The 22757-nt window shown below is 27.8% G+C and overlaps 2 protein-coding genes across 3 annotated transcripts in view; one reads left to right on the forward strand and one right to left on the reverse strand.

Annotated features, from left to right (window-relative positions):
- The window catches only part of LOC129976269 (clavesin-1-like), a 106436-nt gene extending 89704 nt beyond the window's left edge, over positions 1-16732 (reverse strand). The window contains exons 1-2 of one of the 2 annotated variants that reach the window (XM_056089749.1): positions 16470-16732; positions 12421-12548 (exon numbers count right to left, since the gene is read on the reverse strand). The gene's annotated coding sequence lies outside the window, so the exon portion shown is untranslated. The other variant, XM_056089750.1, reaches the window with a different exon arrangement.
- LOC129976268 (cyclic GMP-AMP synthase-like receptor) overlaps positions 1-22757 on the forward strand; it is a 44946-nt gene that overhangs the window by 2396 nt on the left and 19793 nt on the right. The window lies entirely within an intron of this gene.

The following is a 22757-nucleotide window of genomic DNA, read 5'->3' on the forward strand; positions in this document are numbered from 1 at the left end:
CGATTAGAAAACTTTTACTATATTTTTAAAATATATACAACGCTTCATTCTATAAAATTTCTCTAAAGCACTGAGTGTAATTATCAAATTATTTGGAATATTTTTGCTATATTTTTAAAATACATATAATGTTTCATTTTATGAAATTTCTAAAACCAACATAGACAAATACATTTCACCATTATAAATAAATGTCCTTTTGATTGGTAAACTTTAAAAATTTGCATAAAATTTTTTGGGGGTAGACATACTAAAATGTAGTAAATAATATATATATATATATATATATATATATATATATATATATATATATATATATATATATATATATATATATATATATATATATGCGTCATTAAAAAAATTAAACTAAATCATTAATTAATTCTTAGAAATATATTTTATTAATTTATTTGAATTATTACAAAAGTATATGTGTATGATATAAAAATAACTGTGTAATTATTACAAAAATAATTGCGCAGAGGACACAGATACAATATCTTGTATGTATCTTTGTTGCAAAAATATATGTGTATAGTATTTGAAGTTATTAGTCTCTCATAAGAGCCAATGAAAATATACTGCTTCCGAGGAACCGTTCCAAATAAAACATTAAGTAAAGTTGATAATAATGTTGAAAACTTTTACACACTATTTTCTCACATTTTATTCAATCTTCCCCATGTAGTACACAAATAAAAATTATATAAATTTAAAAAGTAATTGGGGAAGAGAGATGATGTACGATGAAAATATTATTTCGTCTCGATATGCCTTATGCTAATTTAACTGTTTTACAGATAAAAATTGAAATATATATTTTCCAGCCTTATCGTGGCTTAATGGCTTATTTCCAAGCTTTTAGAAAAAGGCATATACTTCCAATTGCAAAAATGCTATAAATAGTTAAAAAACTATATAGCATGTTGTTTGAGTCAATAAAAACACTTCTAAACAATAGAGAAATCAAATTTTTTTATGCGTTTTTCCGTTCTATTAATGATATTTAGAAAAGCATTATTTCCTGTAACTTTTTAATTTAAGACAAAATTTCTTTTCTGTAACCATAACTGGTCAAGATATGAAGCTTTGAATATCACTATTTTAGTCGTGGAAGACATACCATTTTACGCAACATCTTTCTTCACTGCGACCGTTGATTCTCTTAGTTATTTAATAGATTTTTTTCATTTAAAATGTTATAACATGAAGAATATTCTACTAAATATTATTAATAGACAAATGTGACAGTATAAAAATTGCAAAATCATTTATTTGTGCCAGTATTTAATTTCCTATTGATTTTGTAATTTTTTTTATTAAATCCATTTTTACAGACAATTGAAATAATTATATTTTGACCAGGATAGGAAAAAAAAATTTCACTATTTCAAAATTAAAATATACAAGACCTGATTACCAATAATTCAACCTAAAATAAAAAAAAAAATTAACATGATAATGGTTATTATCATGTCACGCTTATAGCATGATGTACTTTCTGTAAATTCCCGTTAGCGTATCGCATATTTGATATTACACGCATTGTGAAAATGTTCACCCATTTTCAAAACACTTTACATGACAATAGCCAAATTGAACATGTGGTTACTTTTTAAGTCGTAAATTACTCACTAAGAAATGTGGGGGTTTTTTTCGAAATTTTAATTGCATTTTAATCAAATAAAAATTAATCGAACTTTAAAGTTTTCCTCATGAACTTCTCTGCATATAATAGCACAAAAATTACATTTACATCTCTTTAAAAATGGTACAAAAAAGTGGCGTTTTACTGACATCAACTTTCTATATTTTTTTTACTAATTTTCTTATATATTTTAAGTATGTATTACAGCAATACTCTTGTTTTAGCTACTGCGCTTATATTCATATCCGTTGCCACAATTTTAAATGCAATTTTCATGTATATGTAATCTGTGCTATATAAAACAATACTAGAATAATTAATCTTGAAACATATGCATACTGCGATATTTTAGATAAGAATTTTGAATCTCTGTTAAACAATTCATTATAATAAACCTCATATTCTCTTTAAATTATTGAAGAAGAAAAGTAAAGTTAAATGTGAAATTAAAATTAATCCATTTTTAAAATCTGTCGAACAATAACAAATATTTCATAAGTATGTTTGATTATTATCTTAGATAGTAATTTCTGTTATTTCTAACTAAAAAAAGGGTAAACGTTTATTATTTCTTAGTTTTTGCAAAATAGGTACTATGTCATGTAATATAACAAAAATTGTTGTTATTATTTAAAATCGATGAGAGTAAGAAATCAATGAATTATTTCTTCGTATCACATGAATTCTGATAATGATTTAATATAATTATTTTAAGTAGTGTATTCTTATACATATTCTGTAAATATATACAGTATTACTTTTACACTTTCCAAAGGGCAGGCAGAATAATATAATAATCTAAGACGAGAGAAATTATAAATCATAAAAAAACCATTTACATTAATTACTCTTTAATCTGAGGGTCCAAGAAAAGTTAGGAAAACGAATAGAAAATATCAGAGATGGAGGCTTAAATACTGTGTAATAAAATATATATAAATACTTTGAATGAGAAACATAATTAAGGATCTTTAACTACCATTATACATTTAAACTTTCGCATGTTCAAAATATTTATTCGGGAAATTGATGAATTATTAATGTTTTAGATACCCAGATATTGGACAATAACCCGTCAAAGGGCTGCCTGTTGATCCTTTGTCTATTCAAATGTATGTACACGCGTTAATCAAAAAACACAACATGTAATGAAAGATGAATGAAATCTGTTTCATGGTCTTCGCAGTAAAACTATACACATACAAATTTTGAATGCGATCAGTAAATAGCAAGTAATTTAAAATACATACACCATTCCATTTATTAAACGGCGATGTTAAATACAAAATGAACTACGAAATATACAAAGATCCGCTATTTTATTAGAGTAAAATATATAAAAATTTATGCTAATGTCTCGTAAACAATTTTTATCAGAATGTAGATACAAAATTAAGTCATACAACAAAGATTGTAAGATATCTTGAATTATGTTTAAATTGCTTTAACTAATCAAAATTTTAATCTATGCAATGAATTCATAGTATTGATTAGCAAGTATAAATGTTTGATTGTTTCGAATGAGACTAATCTATTTGTCATCTTATTGCTGATCTTAACAACTTGAGGTAAATGAGAGGTGTTTCAGAGTGGCTCCAATAACTTTTCAAAATATTTCGGTGGAATGAGTTATATTCAGAGAAATATTCTAAAAGAATCTTAATTATTTTTTTAATAAATTGCCTATTTTCACGAAAACATTTCAAGAATAAATTATTTTTATCGCAACAAAACAAAATAAATGAACTTAACAACCAAATTATAATAAAAAATGCTCGATTTTCTTCTCTAAATTAAATTATTACATAACTGGGCACACATTAAACTTTTTCTGATCATTATCCTTTTCTCTGAAAAATAAATAAAACAAATACACAGTTTTTTTTAATTTTTTGAATCCTTGGATATATAGGAAAATTAAAACATGATTATGGAAAACATTAATTTCCAACTGCATTAAATTAAATACATCGTTTTCGACATGTTTCTTCAACACTACAAGTAATCACATAGTATTTGATAGATTTTTTTTTATAGATTTTTCAAAACATACAAGTAATTACAGTTTTTCTAAAACAAATGTCCAAAAAAAAAAAAACTTCAAGATAAAAATAGATTTAAATACGCAAATGGGAATGGGATTACTTAAGGGCGAATAAAAAAATTTATTGGTTCAGTGAATTATTAGAAATATTTTAGTTAAATTATTTAATTAAGAGTTTTCCTATTAACTAAAGATTAAAACTTTGAATAACCACACAAAACTAAGTTCACAGTTATACAATAGTATGAGATGCAATTCAGAATGAAGATTCATGTATCCAAAGCCGACTAAGCGTCTCCTAGATTCAGGACTGGTAGGCTATCGAATATGAACCTAAGGATGAAGTTTATGGGTTTGCTCCTGTAGCTAAGCTATTAACAACTATTATGCAAAAAAAGGTTGGCTGGTGGGCAACGATTAATTGCTACCCCCCCCCCCCTCCTTTTTCTTTTAACGAAACAGTTAATTTAAAAAATACAATCAGAAAGGCAACCCAAATAAATAGATTAGAATTAAATAAAATTCCTACCTCAGTCGCTCTAATGCCGTTTTGACCAATGAAAGATGGTACCTTTCCCCTTTATTTTGGTCATTTGATTCAGGAAATCGGTTTAATTTGCTTTAACAAATAGGTTTAGAACTAATACTTATTGCTTAGCAAAATTTGAAGCATAAACTTATTATGGATTACTATAACATCGTTTCTTAATAACCGCTATTGGGCTTAAGTTTTTTCATAATGTACGGAGACATTTGATTTTCCTAATTAGATAGCAAAAACAGTAAGAAAACCTCTATCTCTACTACTAATAAAGATTATTATAGCCGGCGTCCTGGCATAAGGGTAGCGCGTCTTTCCCGTGATCCGGGCGTCCTGGGTTCGAGTCCCGGTTTGGGCATGGTTGTTCTATGTGTGAATGTGACCTTCTGTAAAAAGGGGTTGTGCAAGCGAATGGGTGGTGCGTGAGTGGCAAAGTCGTACTCTTGGCCCTAGTTGGCGCTACTATAAAAAAAAGAGACACTCCCCCACCGGCTTAAATCGCTGTCTTCGTAACAGCGGGCTTGTCCATGGCAAGTGCCATAAACAACAACAACAGATTATTGTGTACTTGGCAGTGTGTTTTCTGACGCTTTAAGGCCAGATTTTTTTATCTAGAGCTATACAAAACTTGGAGCATATATACTTTGGGGGTTGAAAATGTACACCTCGTACCCATTTATTAAAAATTTTAGCTAGAATTTTAGTAACTGAAAGCAACCAAAATGTTGACGATTTTCACAATAACTTTTAAAATTATTTTTACGTCATCTTAAAATGAAATATGTATATCTTTTCGATGGTAACAATTTATCTCTATATATTTTTTTTTATTTATTTATTTAAAAAAGATATTAAATATAATTTATGATTATATTTCATTATTGTAGTGGAACTCAAATCGTTTTATTCTTGCTACTTATATTTCACATAGATTTATTTTCATTTTTCTACTTATATTTCACCCTCAGCTTTTTTACTTTCTTATATATGAAGAATAGAGCAAGTATTGTAATCGTCAAAAAATACGAACTCTAGAATTTGATAAATCACTTCCATGAGTCCAAAAATCATATATTTGGCATTATGTCTGTCTAAATGTGAACACTTTTCACAGATAGACCCTCACTTTGACATACACCCATAACTCAAAAACACATTATATAATAATAAACCGATGGTATATTATTATGTAACAAGTCTGATGTCCAATATTTTACTAAACACGTATCTAATATTCTTTTTCCACAGACACAGGAATGTCAAAAAATTTGAAATCCGCCACATTCTTAAGATCAAACACTTATACGAGAGTGTGCGCGAAAGTTTCGGGGAAACTACTCCTGCTGGTTCATTGTCGAAGCCACTAAGACAACGACACACAAAATATTTAAGTGAAAGCTAATCCCATCGAACCAGTTGGTAGCCATAGACCGCAAACGTGTAATATGAAACACTGGGAGGTATACCTACTTAAGAGAGCATCAGAAAATGTATGGTGAAGCCGACTTGAAAATTTAAAAATGTTCCAGAATGGAATTTCTGGCCCATCAATGGGAAGGGGCCCCGACGGGGCTCAATTTTCCATGACTGGCCCCACATCACGTGTGCAGAGCGGCCGTCTTAAGCACCCCAAGGTTTTTGCAATGTTGCAATCCGCCAGGGCAATGCACTTTACTCAACAAATTGCTGCTATGACTTCAGAGGCACGTACTATTTTAGTTATGTCCTTCCCGACCGTCCTGTCGTCTACCAGTATTTCAGTATATTCTGCCGACCGTCTACCAGTATTTCAAGTGGTCCAAATTTATTTCATTACATTGAACACATTTCTATCGCTTACAGCTTATAAGATTTTAGAAAAAATGATTTGGTCAAATTCAATTTTAACAAATTCTGTAAGTGAACCACAGGGAGTTTGCTCTACTCACTCACCATTTATTTCGTATGTTTTGATAATGTGGAATGTTTTCTGCTTATCTTCGTTTTATTATGAAAAGAATCGAAGGTGACTTTGACGAATTTCGAAGGTGACTTTTGACGATAACTTTATTTTCTCTTTGTATTTTTGAAAAAAAAAAGAAAAAAAAAAAAGAAGAAGAAGAAGAAAAAGAAACGTATTGATGATAAGAAATTCAAATTTCGTTGATAAATATTTCTAGACTTAAGAAATCGAATGACGCAACAAATAAATAAATTTTTAAAAATCAAAAGTAATAAAGGGGGCAAACAACGACAACGTAGTAATGTTTCGGAATTCTGCGGTGTGACAAATTATGATTATTCTACAACAAAATTTGGAATAATTATTAAGTTTACCGGAAAGATTAAAATTAATTGAACTAATTAGATGTGTGTATAGAGCTCTAGCGTCGTGATTCGTATAATGTTTTGGTCAAATTTATAAATAAAAATAATGTTAAGGCTATTTATGGGAAATGGAATTGCACATTGCTCGTACTTATAGGCGAATTGATCCTAGAATACAAATGTTATTCCGTCTCATAACAGTTCTGTTTTAATCGTGATTCAGTTATTCAGTTTCAAATATTTGTAAGTCTTAAATGGTGTAGAAATGCATTTTCAAGAGCATAAAAATGTTTAATAAATGAAAATAAGGTGTAAAATTCTAAAGTAAAAAAAAAAAATGTTTATTTTTAATAAATGTTTTTTTTTATATAATTTCTTGCCTTCGGGATTATTTTTTTAGCCATAAGGAATGCTTATTTTTGTTAATGTTCTGAATGGACTTATTTAATTCTAAGCACTTTGCATTTAAAATTATAAGATAAAATTATAAGATTAAAATTATAAAATATAAGATAAAGTGATATGAAATCATGAACTGTTAAAAATTAATTCACGTACTTTATGCGGTACTGAAATCACATATACCATCATGCTTTTTTTGCTTTCTGTTTTTACTTTTCTACAACTTCCGAAACACGAAAACAAAATAATAAATTCGACAATTTAATCTAATTTAATTTTAATCATTCCATCCGGGAGAAAAATGAATGAAAAATGCCATCTTGTCCCCTTTTTGGATAAAAAAAAACAACCAATGCTATCTTTCTTTACATTCAATGACTTTTGAAAAGATGAAAGATTTGATGACTTTTATTATTTCGTTAATTGACTATCTCTTTGAATTAAGGCTGATTTAAATGATAAATTTTATTAGATAGAAAAGGGGTTAATCTTTTCAATGCATGATTTACCACCTCACGACGTTTAATGTGTCTCCATGCGAAACGCGTGCAGAATTTCTCGCTTTTTCTAGGTATAATGATCTTGTTTAACCCTTTTATTGTTTAACCCCTTTATTACGTATTTATTTAACTCTCAAAGCGTCTTTGACTACCTATATTAACCCTTTAAAGGGCCATTTTTTTCTAGTCATATTATGTTAAAATATTTTTAGGCTTGAAATTAGAATTAAGAAAAGGGATTCGTTTAACTTATTAGATAAATTTAATTTGATAAATTAATTAATTTGGTTAATTAATAATTAAGTAACGAATCAAGACACGTCATTTTGTGTGAGATAAAGAACTGAAGCATCTAAGTTTCTGTCTTTCTAAAAAAATGTGTCAGAACTTATGCCAACCTACATAATTTCATACAAAGATTGATAAATTTGGTGGGAAGCATACTTCCCACGGCCCTAGAAAGGGTTAAAAGATAATACTTTATTCTCTATAAGAAAATAAAAAATTTTAAAATTCCAAAATCAGTTTGTTATAATTTGTAGTATCATTTAATAAAAAAATTTGATTTTTTAAATAATAAGAAAGTGGATTAAAAATAAAACTCATCCATAAGAATTATTTTTATAAAACTATTATGCTAAACATGTCTTTTTTCTTTTTCTTCTTTGTTTTTTAAAAAGCTAAAAAATTCAGTTTTTTTTTATTATTATTAAAATGGAAAATTTCTGTAAATGAATCAAATTTTGAATTAAAATTATGATTAGAAGCTGAAATTTACGCTATTTTGTATCAGATATGAAATGAAGGCGCCGTTTAAGGAAATAATTTGAAACTATTTATTATTCACTCGAAAAGAAAATGAGTATTTAATAAAATTTTATGATATTGATAATCATGAAAAAAATGTGTAAAACTTCGTTCGCTTTCAAATTTTATAATATTGCTCAAACCTTTTACAGAAAATGCTCAAATCCTTAATCAATTACATATTAAAAAAATTCAATTTAAAAATCACTATAAAAAAGCTGGCATCGCCATTTAAACGCAAAAAAACAAAAATACCTATTTATTATATATTTCTATACATCTGATGCACTTTTATAAAAGTATTTTTAGATTTAAAATAATATTATTAAATTTTACTCGCAGTCAAAATAACTATGAAACAGCCTTTCACTTTAGAAATGCTTTGATATTGAATTCATGGAATAGTTAATTGCAGAGAAAAGATCTAGACTCATCTTCCAAATACTTGAATAAGACAGAATTGTCTATACTAAGGATTTTCTAACTGTCTGTTCAAGAATGCTTTCACAAGTCACTATTCTTTCAAATGCTTTAAAATTCGGAAACAAAAACAATTAAATTATTTACAATATGATTTTGACTTTACAATATCTCATAAACAATTTCTTAGTAAATTATTAAATTTTAACACATTTTTTTAATTTGTCACTAATTATATGTCCCTTTTCTTATTTGCAGTCAAATTTTGAAATCGTTCCATATTTTATTGGTTGAAAATTGATTCCGAAAATTCTTCTTGTCACAAACCGCAATTGTTCTTAAGAATCCCTGCTGTAAAAGGTTAAAAATTTAGATACACTTTGAAACCTCTTATCATCTCTCTTAAAACGTGAAAGCTTAAATCTTTATAATCATGTATGTAGAGAAGTATTTTTCCTTTGGAATATTTATTATTTCTCATCAATTGTTGTTAATTATATAAACATCTCATTTTGAGCAACAAGGGGTGTATTTAAGGAAGAATCTCTTAATTTTGAACCGTGGTAAGAAGACGAGGATAGCATTTGAACTGAGCCCTTTTCTCAAATTTTTACATGACACATCACGAGGACATTTGACCCTCGACGTCAGTTTTAACGTGCATTCGGTTACATAACATGACATATTCATTGCAATCGAATTTCGAGCGAAGAACTTTCCTGATTCACGACCTTACCACGAAGCCGCCTACACCAGCAACTTACTATTAAATTAAACCAATGAAATAAAATCAGTTAAAAAAAATGAGTTGTGTTGTAGTTCTATAAACATCTCGTTTAGAAATTGTATGTAATATGAAGATTATTTTAGTGTTGACTGATGATGAGTCGCTTTTATATAATGAGACAGATACCTGTGCTTCCAACAACCTCTTCAAACTTCCACGCCACACCAGCAGAAGAACGTTTTACCGAGAGAATTTAATTTTCACTAGGTCACCTATTACATGACGAATTATTGGTGAAAGTATGTTTATTTTAAAACACAAATTATCAAAAATATTGTTACGATATTTACGCAATATTGACTTGCAGTGAAAACATCGAATAATATCGTGGAGATATCGTACAATATCGAGATCTCGCCATCAGATCACACAACGATCTCGAAAACAAAAATTAAATGCACTTTGTCTCCTTTTTGTAAAAAATGGTCCTCAAATTGTTAAAATTAATAGAAATCGTTTTACAATAAACTGCTCCAACCTTTTTTTTTTTATATATATTTTTATCTCTATACTTTTCTTTTATTATCTATTTAAGTTCTATATGCACACACTAATATAGTCTCCAGCACCAGCACACATTCTAAAACGAAAATCAAACACATTCCAACTGTTGACAGCTTTGACAGGTAAATGATTTATGTTTTGTGCACAAGATGAATTAATAAATAAAACTTAACTGCTCCAAACCTCAACACTTTTGTCAGTCAGTGTTCTTTGCTTTGTGAACAATACAGATGGATGAGCTGAACCAAGTTAAACCATACTGTTTTAAATATGATGGCTTCCAACTGTGTCTGTTCTTGAGTTGTTGACGCTCCAACAAAAGACCAATTCAATCAATCTGTTTGTAAGCCAACATAAGCATGAAACACGCTGCTACCAGAAAGTTCTCCGAGAACACGCGGTCGCAGTTGATTGGATAAGTAAAACTGCCTCTTTGGCAGGCTGTAACCACTCAATCGAGATGTTTAAGCTTACTAGAGTGAAAAGTGATGACGTAATTCACGTACTTCATTTCAAAATCACGTTACGGTTGAAGTTTAAATGCCTCCAAAATATGATAATTTATTGGAACAGCGGGGTTTAGAATATGTTGGATTTAATGGGGCAAAAGATATGTTTCGTATTAGATGTAGTCCCACTTTGTAATTAAGCATGTATAATTATTAGTGGATTTTTAACTAGGCAGCTTCCTAGGACGGATAGACTGAGAAAAGGCCGAAAAGAGGGTGGAATAAAAAACTCTATTTTCTCAGTAGTTAACTAAATAAGCTTGTTAAAAATGCAAATTATGTGAATGATAAAATACTAGGATAATATCCAGACTTTATCAAGTATAAGTGGTCAGGTTTCTATATGTTTCATTGCATTTAATTATTATTATAATATTTGTAAAACCGATCATTTGCTTCGACAATATTTTGTATAAACGTAGATGCTGAAGTTTTTGGAATCATAATAGATAAAAAGGGCAAATATATATCCATAAAGTTGATAAAATAAAAAAATATTAACCTGAATTAAATCATTGACATGTTAAGAATGTATTCCAATGAGAAACTAAATTGACCATCTTATTATAAGAAAAACCACATATTGTACATACTGTCTAATCTCGCCGAATGCCCAAGTCATTCCCTCTGGATTATATTAAAGGGTCTTATATTTTTTTTAATTTTATTAAATATCAGCAATTTTATCTAAGCTTGCGTCACATGTTTCAATACCTCACACGACAAAAAAATATTTGTTAAATTTTATTATCTTATTTTAATCAACTATCTTATTACAACAAAAAATTAATTAATTTAAGACTGTAATTAAAATATCATGTTAAGAAAAATAATTTTTACAAGTCGATTATCAGTTTCTATACATTCCTGTAAGCTTCACCTTTTGGATTTTAAGAGACTCCGGGTACAAATATGGAGTTGAAACCCCAGTAAGTTAGAAAAGCGAATAAATTAGTAAAATATATTTTTATAACAAGAACGGAATAAATATAGCCTTTTTTATATATAAGTAACAATGCTTATGTTGTATTAATATTAATATAAAAGAAATACAAGACTAATAATGGATCATAATTAATTTTGTTGTTGTTTTTAGTTTTGAAAAAATAAGTTCGGCCTCAGCACTGATTATCTAAATAATTCATAAAACTCTTAAAATTGCATTTTTAGATATAATCCTAAGAAATTTTTTATTCATTTTTGATATTCTTAAAATTTATTCTTTTAATATTATAACAGTTTCTACTTTATGAAAAGTTTAACTTGGAACAGAACCTACGCATACCAATCAACCGTCCTTAAGAAAGTTACTAATACGTTCTGTTTCTAAGAATTTTACAGATAACATTTAATTCTATAAAACATCAAAGAATTTCTCTATAGCTCATTTGGCAATCCCCTGTTCCACCACTAGCAGATTTTTTTTTTTTTTACTAAAATAAAATTTAAAAAAATATGGACAAAAAAAAAACCAAGTAATCGCTTTCTTCCCCAGTCGTTTGAAAGAGGAGGGATGGATTCTTGATTTCCTATTGAAATCGTCGTTTTAAATAGATGTATGGAGATTCCATGAAGCCGTTATCTGAAGGCTCACAATTAACGATAGCTAAAACAGAATTATACATTCACCAAATATTTGTTAGAAAAATACTTTGTCACCAATTAATGTTTTAAATATTTGTTCAAAAAACTTATATTTTGGGGGTTACAAGAAATTACTTTGGTTAGAAACTAGGCAATCAAACATAATTGAATAACGTACTTTCGCATACGCATACTAAATTTAACAAGCGGAGAAAAAATAATATCAGTTGTGCCAGAATTTATATATAAATAGTCGATTCTTAATTATTTATAAATAATTTCATAATACAGATGATGTCAGATTTGTTTCTTAAACGTCGAGATAACGTCAATGAAACAGCAATAGATATTCAAAATTACTTACCTGATTAATAAGATAATATCCATTACAATATTCAATGTGAGAGATGTGATGTAAAATGCGAAAGAATTTTGTTCTTAAAAAGTCCTTCTCAGGTAACTTTGTATATTCTCCAATCGTGGCAATTGTCTCTGAAAAATAAGGTTTGTTTTTATTTCAATTAAATAAGATAAATATTATTTATATCTAAAACTGCAAAAAATGGATATATTCGCCATATTTTCTAATGCATAGATAGTTTAAAAATATAAGTTGAGAATTTTTTGCATTATTTTTCTTACTGATCAATAATTCATTTGTGTAATACTAAATATGTACTCGTTAGCATTGCATCTCTTTACTCATAAAATTCTGTAACAAATATTAGATATTTCTAATTAATTTTATGAAATGCAGATAGCAAGAAGTTGAATTTTGAGTTGATATTCGAAAAAAATTTTCTATTGTGGATATTTACTTTAATATTGTCGAAAAAAAAAATATGTATCCAATTCCATTCCAAATATGAAAAAAAATGTTTATTTTAATGAGCCATTGTTTATTATGAGCACTCGATATGATTTCCAACAATTCTTTTACTGCTTCAAAATATGAAACTTATTGTCTGATATATAAATATATCGTACAGTAAATAAAAGACTTTTTTTCATTAGAATTTTTAATATTCAAATAACAAACAAATTCCGTGAAAGAAAAAGTCTAGTTATTAAAAAAAAAATTCAACCCTCTAGGCAATTTTTGAATCTTCGTAATCACACTAAAACTAGCACTCGGGATGGAGCGCAACAGTAATCCTAAGGAGCAATACCTGGTGATAACGGAGTGTGGAACAAACATTCTTGTCAAATGGTTTAGAGAACTGACTGATTCTCTTATTGGAAAACAAAGTCACATCTTTCAATATATCCCTGATAGTTTTAATTTTAATGCTTCGTTCATAATAATTTTCCCTTATAATATTCATCACTTATTGTTTACAACAATTATTAGTAGCCTATATCATTTTAATTCGACCAAATACTCGTATATTTCTTAACTTTTCTGCTTTGAATGTTCAATTTCAGCACTTATAGATTGTTTGCAAAAATGCTTTCATATCTTGATTCTTTTAGGATAATCGAAATTAATTTATTTCCTTTTCTTGTAAGAATTCGATGGACGAATAAAAATCTTTTTATCTTTGAAGCAAAGTTCACAAATGTATTTTCGATATTCCTTGTCTTTCACTTTCAGTTCTTATTGAACTTAATCTTTTTTATTATAGATACATATAGATAACGCTAATAAATAGTTATGTAGCAATAATCATTTCATACTGCATTTGATTAGAATTTTCATGGAATAATATTATTAAATCTTTATTTTTAATTCTTGTTAATTTAGAATAGTTTTCCTTTCTGTTTTTAGAAATTATGATTATTGAAACGTTGAAACCACTCTTTGGCCGTTGCATCTAATGGAGTGTGTTGATCATGTCAACAACATATACATATTTCTGCTACAATTTTCTTTGCAATAAAATTACGTAATGACACTTCCAGCAAATTCTTAGAACAAAATTCGAGTTGTTTTATGAATTAATAATGTTTACTGCCTACATTTGAAACAGATATCAAATTAAGCTTTTCAAACACAAATACAGTATTAGTTACAAGAAATATTGCCTGTTAAAGCAATTTCATAAGTTGTACTTTACATGGTACGCTTATGTTATCGGTTGGCGCAGTATAGCCAAATATGGCTCTTGCGCCAATAAAACACACAAAAACAAAAACAAAAAAAAACTTATGTTATCGTTAAAATATGAAATCAGTTATTTCATAGAATAACTTGAGAAATTATTCAGTTAATTAGTTATTTATTAAGAAATAATTAGTTGTTTATGAAATAATTAATAATTCATGATCAGTTATCTCTTGAAATAGCATGGAATTTTATTAATTAACTGAGGTAACATATTCACAAATATTATTTAAAATACACTTTAACAGTAACGTATACATAAATATTATCTCAATTAAAGAACATCTGTCACGTCATTCAAAATAAACAACAATATTACTATGTCTCGAAAAAACATTTTAACACGCTACTAAACTAAACTTTTAACTTAAGACATAAGACATACATCTGAAATACACTTCTCCGCCAAAAAAATTTTTTCACATCCATATTGAAAGTTATTTCTGGTATCCCATTGTAAATTGCATAATTTCTAGAGAGCAACTATGATGTAATTCAAGGATAATTTCTTCAAGCCGAATTTGGCGAGAAGTGCCACATTTCGCATGTTTAGGTGCCAAATAAATACCACTTAGTCAATCAACAATATCCGCTACCTGATATATCAGGTAAAATGTTCTTTGATTACCAGATCTGACAAGAACGCATGATTAGATGTTTATAACAGAAATGCAATGGTATCTGCTTTTAATAAATATAAAAATATTAAAAGAATGTAGGAAAAGTTCAGTAAAAATTAATTTTTAAACCATTTTTTTATTCGACACTAGAACAAACAGCAAAATTTTTTATTTTACTTTTTATTTATTTATAATATATTATTATTAAATTATTATAGAAATCTTAAAATCCAGTTTTTCGTAAATTCGGTACAAGGGAGTGCCAATCAAATGAAATCAAAAATTAATTAAATTATAACTGAACTGATAAATCTATGTGAATTAAACTGACATTACAGTTTTAAAAAAATCTTAAAATGATGTATTGTCATCGACCTTGCACAGGTATACAAAATTTTATATATCTAGTACATCAGAGAGTGAATTAAAAATTTATTAAAAAATTCCATCTTTGTAAATGTGAAACAAATCAAATTAATTAGAATGATAAAATAAATATTGTTCAATTAAATTTTTATACATATAGTAACCAGTTTTTTCTAATAATTTAATAATTCAAAAGATGTTAAAATAATGAAATGAAAGTAAAAATATTTATTAATAATTTTTCTGTTTTATGATAATTTGCTTCATGAAAGTATGCAATATTATTGATAAGAAATGATATAATATTTGTTGTTGTTTTGTATTTAGAAATTAAATATATCTTTGGAATAAATTAATCTGAATCTAATAACAAAAAGTACCCTACAACAACGGTTTAACTCTATAATTAGAAATCAGTATCCCAAAATATACATTATTTAAATATTTTCATATGTGAAAAATAACAACAAAAAATCCTCATATTTAATTATAACAGAAAATGTCAAAAGTCACAGAAATATTAGGATTAAATATTATTTAGGTATATAATAAGATTTGTAACTGATAAGATAATTCTCTTTTGAAAAAAAAATTGCCAACGATTTTTAAAATTAAAGTTATTTTGTTTCATTTGAAAATTAATGTAGAGTTTGTACTTTAACATATGGTAGGAAATAAATAAAAATTATCGTCTGTTAAAAAAAAAATTAATATGTTTCATCAGCATGGTAAAAAAAAAGTGAATTTTTACTGAACTAGTAATTGGTGTGACCTGTGCTCGAATCAAAAATGTTATTTTATATAAATTATTACATTTCGATGTTATTAAAACAGTGAACTTCGGACATAAATCACGTTGCAGCTTTTCTTTCTGATGAATCTGAATAAATACATAACGATACACTCACAAAATATATGCAAATATAATATATTTTAAGAACAATTTTAATATCATGTTTTTTGCCATGTGAAACAGATAAATTTATTTAATTCATCAAACGATTTGTGAGAAATCTGCAATTTAAAAAAATATGATGCAACTATTCGAAAAAAACCATTATTCCAAATATTTTTTACAAGCTACAGAAAAAGAATTTCTGTCAACATCGCTGTTATAGTTGGCGAATTGATTAATTTTATTCCATCTGACACAAGTCTATTATCTAATAAAATTACAAATGTCAATATATGATATTTAATTATTTTAATAAGAAAAAAAAATTACCAAACCGTTCTTATAATTGGATTGCCTTATGACATAATTCCTTCAGTCCGAATGAAAGGGAAAGCGAGAAGCAGTAGAAAAAGAACAAGTTAACTTACTTTCTTCCCTGTTGTTAACCGAGAAGGAAGATAACCGTCAAACCACCGACCACCTGTAGCTACAAATGAGAACGAAACCACTGGTTCCGCTCGCTTACCAATTCACGTGATCACTTTCAATTTCCTTCCCTCCCCCCGCCCCTCCTCGCTCTCAATCTTCATGTCTGAAGGGGACGTATGAGTTGATTTCACAGCCCCGTGTGTGCCGGTTTGCCTATGACTTGCAGCTGTGGGTTTCGGAAGCAACAGGTTGCTGTGGAAAACATCCGTTGGCTAGTTTGATCTCGAGGGAGAATGATGACCTTTATCGGACAAAAAGGATGAAATGTAGAACAGGTGGTTGCCTAGGAAGGGGGCTTTTGGGATTTGAAGGACGAATTGATGCAATGGTGAATTCCTTGGGCAGCCAGCGATTGCGGGATGTCTTCTGGGCTAAGAGGCCTCTCCAAGGTGGAGTTGTTCTGGTGGTTGTTGCAAAATTTGATAAAGTTTTTTTTTTTTTAATTCTTTATTCATGCTGAGAATGGTTTGCTTTGCGGAGGACAAAAAAAGGTCTATAACCTCCAGAAGATGGATGATTGACAATTCGAATTGGATTGGTACAGATGTTAAGTACCTTCGATGCTAGTAGCGAGAAAGAATTCTTGTCTTAGAAACGGCATTGGTGTTGAATTTCGCCATACTCAATTTTTTTTCCCCATGTTACATTTTTGAGTTAGAACGAATGCTTTTTTTTTCTTCCTACGGTTGCATTTATGTTACACAATTTGAAAGCATTACTAAAGTTCAAAATCCCAATAAAAGAATGTATGAAACCATTCTTTCAAGAGGTATTGCTGAAATAAAATATTGATAAAACAACTGTTGTTATACAGAGATTTATAGTTATACATGAAAAAAAAAGAACTTTCTGAAAAATTTTGAGGGATTGCAGGTATGGGAGATATATAAAATGTAAGCCACTGGCAGTTGGGTTTTATTTTAACTATGATTGTCTAATAAGTTAATCCCTGATTTGAAAGCCATGATGGCCTTATGGTAAACTCTCATCTTTGATATCGGAGAAATCCAGGTTCAAATTCCAATTCTACCGAAGAACCACCGTGTTATCGGATCTGGTGTAAATTAAATCCATCGGGGCCCTTGTGTGGTGCAAAAGCTTGCAGAGGTAGTGTCGTCTTCCTCATTTGACCACAATTCAGGATTAGTAGATAAACTAGGTCAGGATTACTTACAAATAATAGCTCTACTGTTGTTTTAAAATAGGATTTTAATATAATTAAACAAAACCGAAATAAAGTAAAAAATTGGAATGATTTGTTGAAGTAACAATTCTAATAGATGGTTAAACTAACTGAAGAAGAAAAATTAAGACTTAATTATATTTCCACCAGATAATAATTTTAAATTTTTGATTTTATCTCCCAGAGCTGGCCGTCTTTCTAAATGGTTATTTATTAAGAACTACAAAGATAATTAACATCATTTCAATGACGACATCAGTATTTATCAGCTTGAATGTCTTGTACAGAACTGTCTGATATTTGGTTTTTCAGATGATAATTCATCCCTACTTGCTATTTTCAGATTAATGCACTGAATATAAAAGGTTTTAATTGAACATTAAAATATTTTAAGCGATGGAAATAAATCATCGAGATTATTAGAAATTATTTTATTACAAACCAACTGAATATTTCGAATGTAAATTAAAGAAAATGATTAAATAACATTCTGGCATTATAACTTTCTTTCCCTTTTTGTTTTTATTTACAGTTATTCGTATATAACAATTGGTGAAATCAAATTGGATAGACAATCTTTCAGACTGCTGAAAGATGATAGGGCATTCTAAACGTTTGTTTTTCTGAATTATTACACCCGTGTTTGAATTCCAACAGACGCATTTGATTTTCTAAAAATTGAATTTAAATGCAAATTTCTTATATATTGTTTTTAAATACATGTACACCCTTTTCCTTAAACATATTAATGTAACTGGAAATATCTGTACTAAGCCGTATGCTGATAAATTAATTTTCAAAAATACAGTTGAAAAGATACTCTATATTAGATAGACGCAGGTTTTTATTTATTTATTTTCTCAAAACATTTTTTTTCTGAAGTTTCCTATAAAATAAGCTCTTTTTCATTATGATCATATGAAATCTCATGCTACAACATTTACAAATATTATGCATATTTTAAGTATATTTTTATTCATTTTTCACTCAGTAATGTAATTTTAAGATGTTAAATATGATAAAAAAGTATCATGTATTTTTGAAATTTTTATGTTACACTTTATTTATTTTAGTTTTAGAATTTTTATTGCTGGTATATTAAATTGAAAATAAGTTCACTGTAACTGTTGAACATATACTTACATATTATGCTGCTTTTGGATTGATTTTACTTAAAATTCTTTTTTTTTTTCGGGGGAGGGTTGCACCGGTTTATGACCATTTCGATTTTCTATTAGAAAACAAATGCCATAAGAAACAACCCTTTTCTTGTTGTTTAATGATGAAAGCATCTCGTACTTTCTGTATATATATATATATATATATATACTCTATTTAACATCAAATTGTAATATGATTTAAAAAATAAATTTTTTTTATTGGAAACTGAAATTTCGACAATTTTTATTACCGAGAAGACCCCATTTCCATTAAAGATCAAATTAGAGTTTAATCTTAAGTGCTTATTGAATTCTAAAATAATTTTACCAACAGATGGTCAACCCTTTGGTATATTTCGTTGAAAATTTGTTATATATCTACTCCTTAGATCCTAAGATAGTGAACCAAATATTATCTATTTAGTTATTTGCATTTTCTAGATATTGATTCACCTGCTCTCTCAAGCGGTCGACACGTGTTGGAAATTCGAGTTCTGAAAGATATTTAGTATTATGGTGGCATCCGTTTAGGGTGCTCGTTCATTAAAATTTTAAAGCACAACAGCCAGCCAATTCCATGAAAATGATTTGTAATTATTTTTCCTTGGAAAATTAAATTAGAATTAGATGAGTGAACATTTATTATTGCATAAAAGATGAAAAATATATTAAATAAAACTATTTATAAGATGTTAGTTTGAAATAATTTTGAAAATTAGAAGAAAAAGAAAGGACCACGACCGAACCCTACCTCGTATATATGAAGCAAATGCTCTGCAGCGTATACTGTCAGGAACGCCCAGCAATATTTATAAATTACTAGCATTAAGCTGTGCTGAATGTTTGAGGGTTACTTTAAAGGAATAGCCTGTTTATTTTGTTTTAAAATTTTAATGAATGAATGAACATTCTAAAGATATATTACCTTTATACTAAATTCCATTACCATTATATTCAAGCAAACAAGTAGACTTCCTCTGAATGGATTTCATTCAAAATTTAATAGAAATATAGAAATTTGACCTTACGACCACGTCCCTTATTTCGTTCGTTTGACCTAAAGGGTTTTTAAATTTTCGTAAAGAGAAATACAATTCCGAAAATACGTTTCTTAGACAGAGAGAGATCTGAAACGTGTAGATTTGTTAAGATCTCTAAAGAAATTATTGTTCGAAATATGGAGAGAAAATAACATATAATAACATTCCAAATGGAGATTCTGCAACAAATTTGGTTTAATAAATAAAAGTCATTAAAGGTGAAATGGAGACTCTTATTCATTACATTTTGAAATATAATGTAATTTAAATAAAAATAAGAAATTCTGTAAAAATTAACCATTTATTGTGACTCTCCCTGTATATCTGATTGCATCAAATATTTATTTTATATCAAACAATTATATTTTTTATTTCATCTTGGAATTAAATTTAGCTAAAATTGTCCCGAAAAAAATCAGAGAAAGATATTATTTTTTCATTATATTTTGTTTCATTATATATTTTTATAGTTAGTTTTCATATATAACTAAACTTTTGATAAATTAACAACTCCCCTACAGTTCATTCTGCCATCCCCCATATATATATATATATATCCTATGTTCTGACGTAGCAATTCAATTTTTTTTTCAAACTCTTTTATTTATCATTACTTGTTTTATGTTTGTAAAAAAAGGATTTTTAGTATTGTTTTTCTCATTCCCTTCTTGGTTTTATAGAATTCCTTAATGCCTACCATTGTACGTTCTCGATGATAATACAACTATTTTAATATAATCATATCTTTAATATCAAATTTTGATTAATTTATTTAAATTTTTTATTCTAATGTTTGGTTGATTCTAATTTTAATTTTTTTAAAATTTCATCCGACTTAGTAACATGCAAATGAAAAATTTTCTAAGATTTCGTAATATTTGTAATAGTAAATTCTGAAATTCTTTCTGAATAAAACTAGATTTCTGTTCTCAAAAAAAAATCATTTTGATATTTTTTTTAAATTTGTCTTTTTATAATTTTTATGTGAACACTCCTGTTGTAAGTTAGTAGCTAATTTCCTCATTCCTTTCTCATATATATTCATTAACTTTAACCTGGGCAATTCTACGTTTTTGTTTAAAAAAATAGCTGTCTATCAGTTATAAAAAAAGAATTGCGATTCAATAATCGGCTTCGTAATTTCGAATCGATTCTTTCATGAATGAATAAATATCATAACAGTTTATTCTACGGTTGAGAAGAGACGTATTCAGAAGAAAGAAATTTTTGATAAAATTATTATGGTGATTACTCCGAACAGGCGGTACCCTGGAAAACCAAAATCTTGACAAGGCTGGAATGCTGACATGATCAAAATGCCGATAAGTCAACAGCTAAATTCTAATACCATTTCTAACCGAACATAACTCATAATTGAAATTTTTAATCATTAAATCATGAAAAAAATTGCCATTACTGAAATAAATTATAATGAAATGAACCTTTAATCAAAAATTGAAAGACTGAAAAGAACTAAAAGCTATTAAAGTTTGCCAATCCGTTATTTTTGCTCAATAAAACCATTTAGTTTAGTTAGCCTCTTTTACTTCTTATTGTTTAAAGAAGAGGGTTCCAGCTCAGATGTCGTCCTTATCATATGACCGCGATGCAAAAGTACGAGGCCCGTCCTAAAATACTCTTAGTGTTGCTTTAAAACAAAATGTTAATACAACTAAACTAAACTTTACTTTGTGTTATGTTTGGATAGGACAGAAAGGTTATAAAAACACAGACTGAGATGAGGTCAATGCCAAGTTTTTGAAGATAAAAGGATATAGGATTACTAAAAGAGAGATTATATATATAATGATACATTTTTCCCTTAGAATTCTGATTATATCGAATCAAAAGACAGTTTATGCGGCTTGTATTTTTGTCAATGCTGTATTGTAAAATAAATTCAAATGACGACTTCGTTTAATGCAATGGATGCAAAGTATCCTTAATATATCACCACACCCAATTTTGAATTGTCCTTTTAATTAAAATAATTTCTTTTAATTCGAAAAAAAAACATGTTGAGGTTAATTTTGGGGAGCCATGTTAGCTCAACAATACATAAACCTTTTGAAGAATTTGCAAGAGAAGTACGCAAAACGTTTGAAGAAATTGTTGATGCGGTGGAAAATGTAGTGTTTTAAGTGACTCCTGTATTTTATTTTTTGGTTGAATTTAGAGCTCAAACTGAAGTAAAAAGATTTGGAGTTGGTTGAATTTTGGGTACATAGATAAGCTTTGCTATACACGGTTTGCTTAATGTTTGCTTTATAAGTCTTCTAAACGGGCAATCGGGACACTTTATTTATTTAATTTTTTTGTTTCTAGAATAAATTAAAATAGCACTTACTTTTTTTTAATAATATATAATCCATCGTATTTTATTAAATTAATATTTTCAATTTTATGGACGGCAAAAATTTTTTCACCGAAGTAGGTTATTAAATATCAATAATTTAAAGAATAAGATTTTAATTATATTTATGAGTCTTTACAAAAATTTTCTTTTTGTTATATGTATATATTTATTAACAAAATATGAAGGAAATATTTTGATTAGTTTGCATTTCTACAGCTTATAGATAACTTTTGAATGCTCACTTTTATTTTTATTTATATTTATTATGAAATTATACAAATTAATAATATCCAAACAAACATCACTTTGATAAACGTTACTAATATTTAAAAAAATTTACCAGTAAACAGACTTGAAGTAATAAGAAGGTAAAAAAATAGCAGTTACTATTGAAAAAAGTTATTTCTCTTGAAAAATATAACATAAAATAAAAGCAAATCCTAGAGTTCTGACGTCTTATATTAATTATGGTCGCTGTTCAAACTTTC

The sequence above is a fragment of the Argiope bruennichi genome, chromosome 7 (assembly GCF_947563725.1).
Source record: "Argiope bruennichi chromosome 7, qqArgBrue1.1, whole genome shotgun sequence".
NCBI classification, from domain to species: Eukaryota; Metazoa; Arthropoda; class Arachnida; order Araneae; family Araneidae; genus Argiope; species Argiope bruennichi.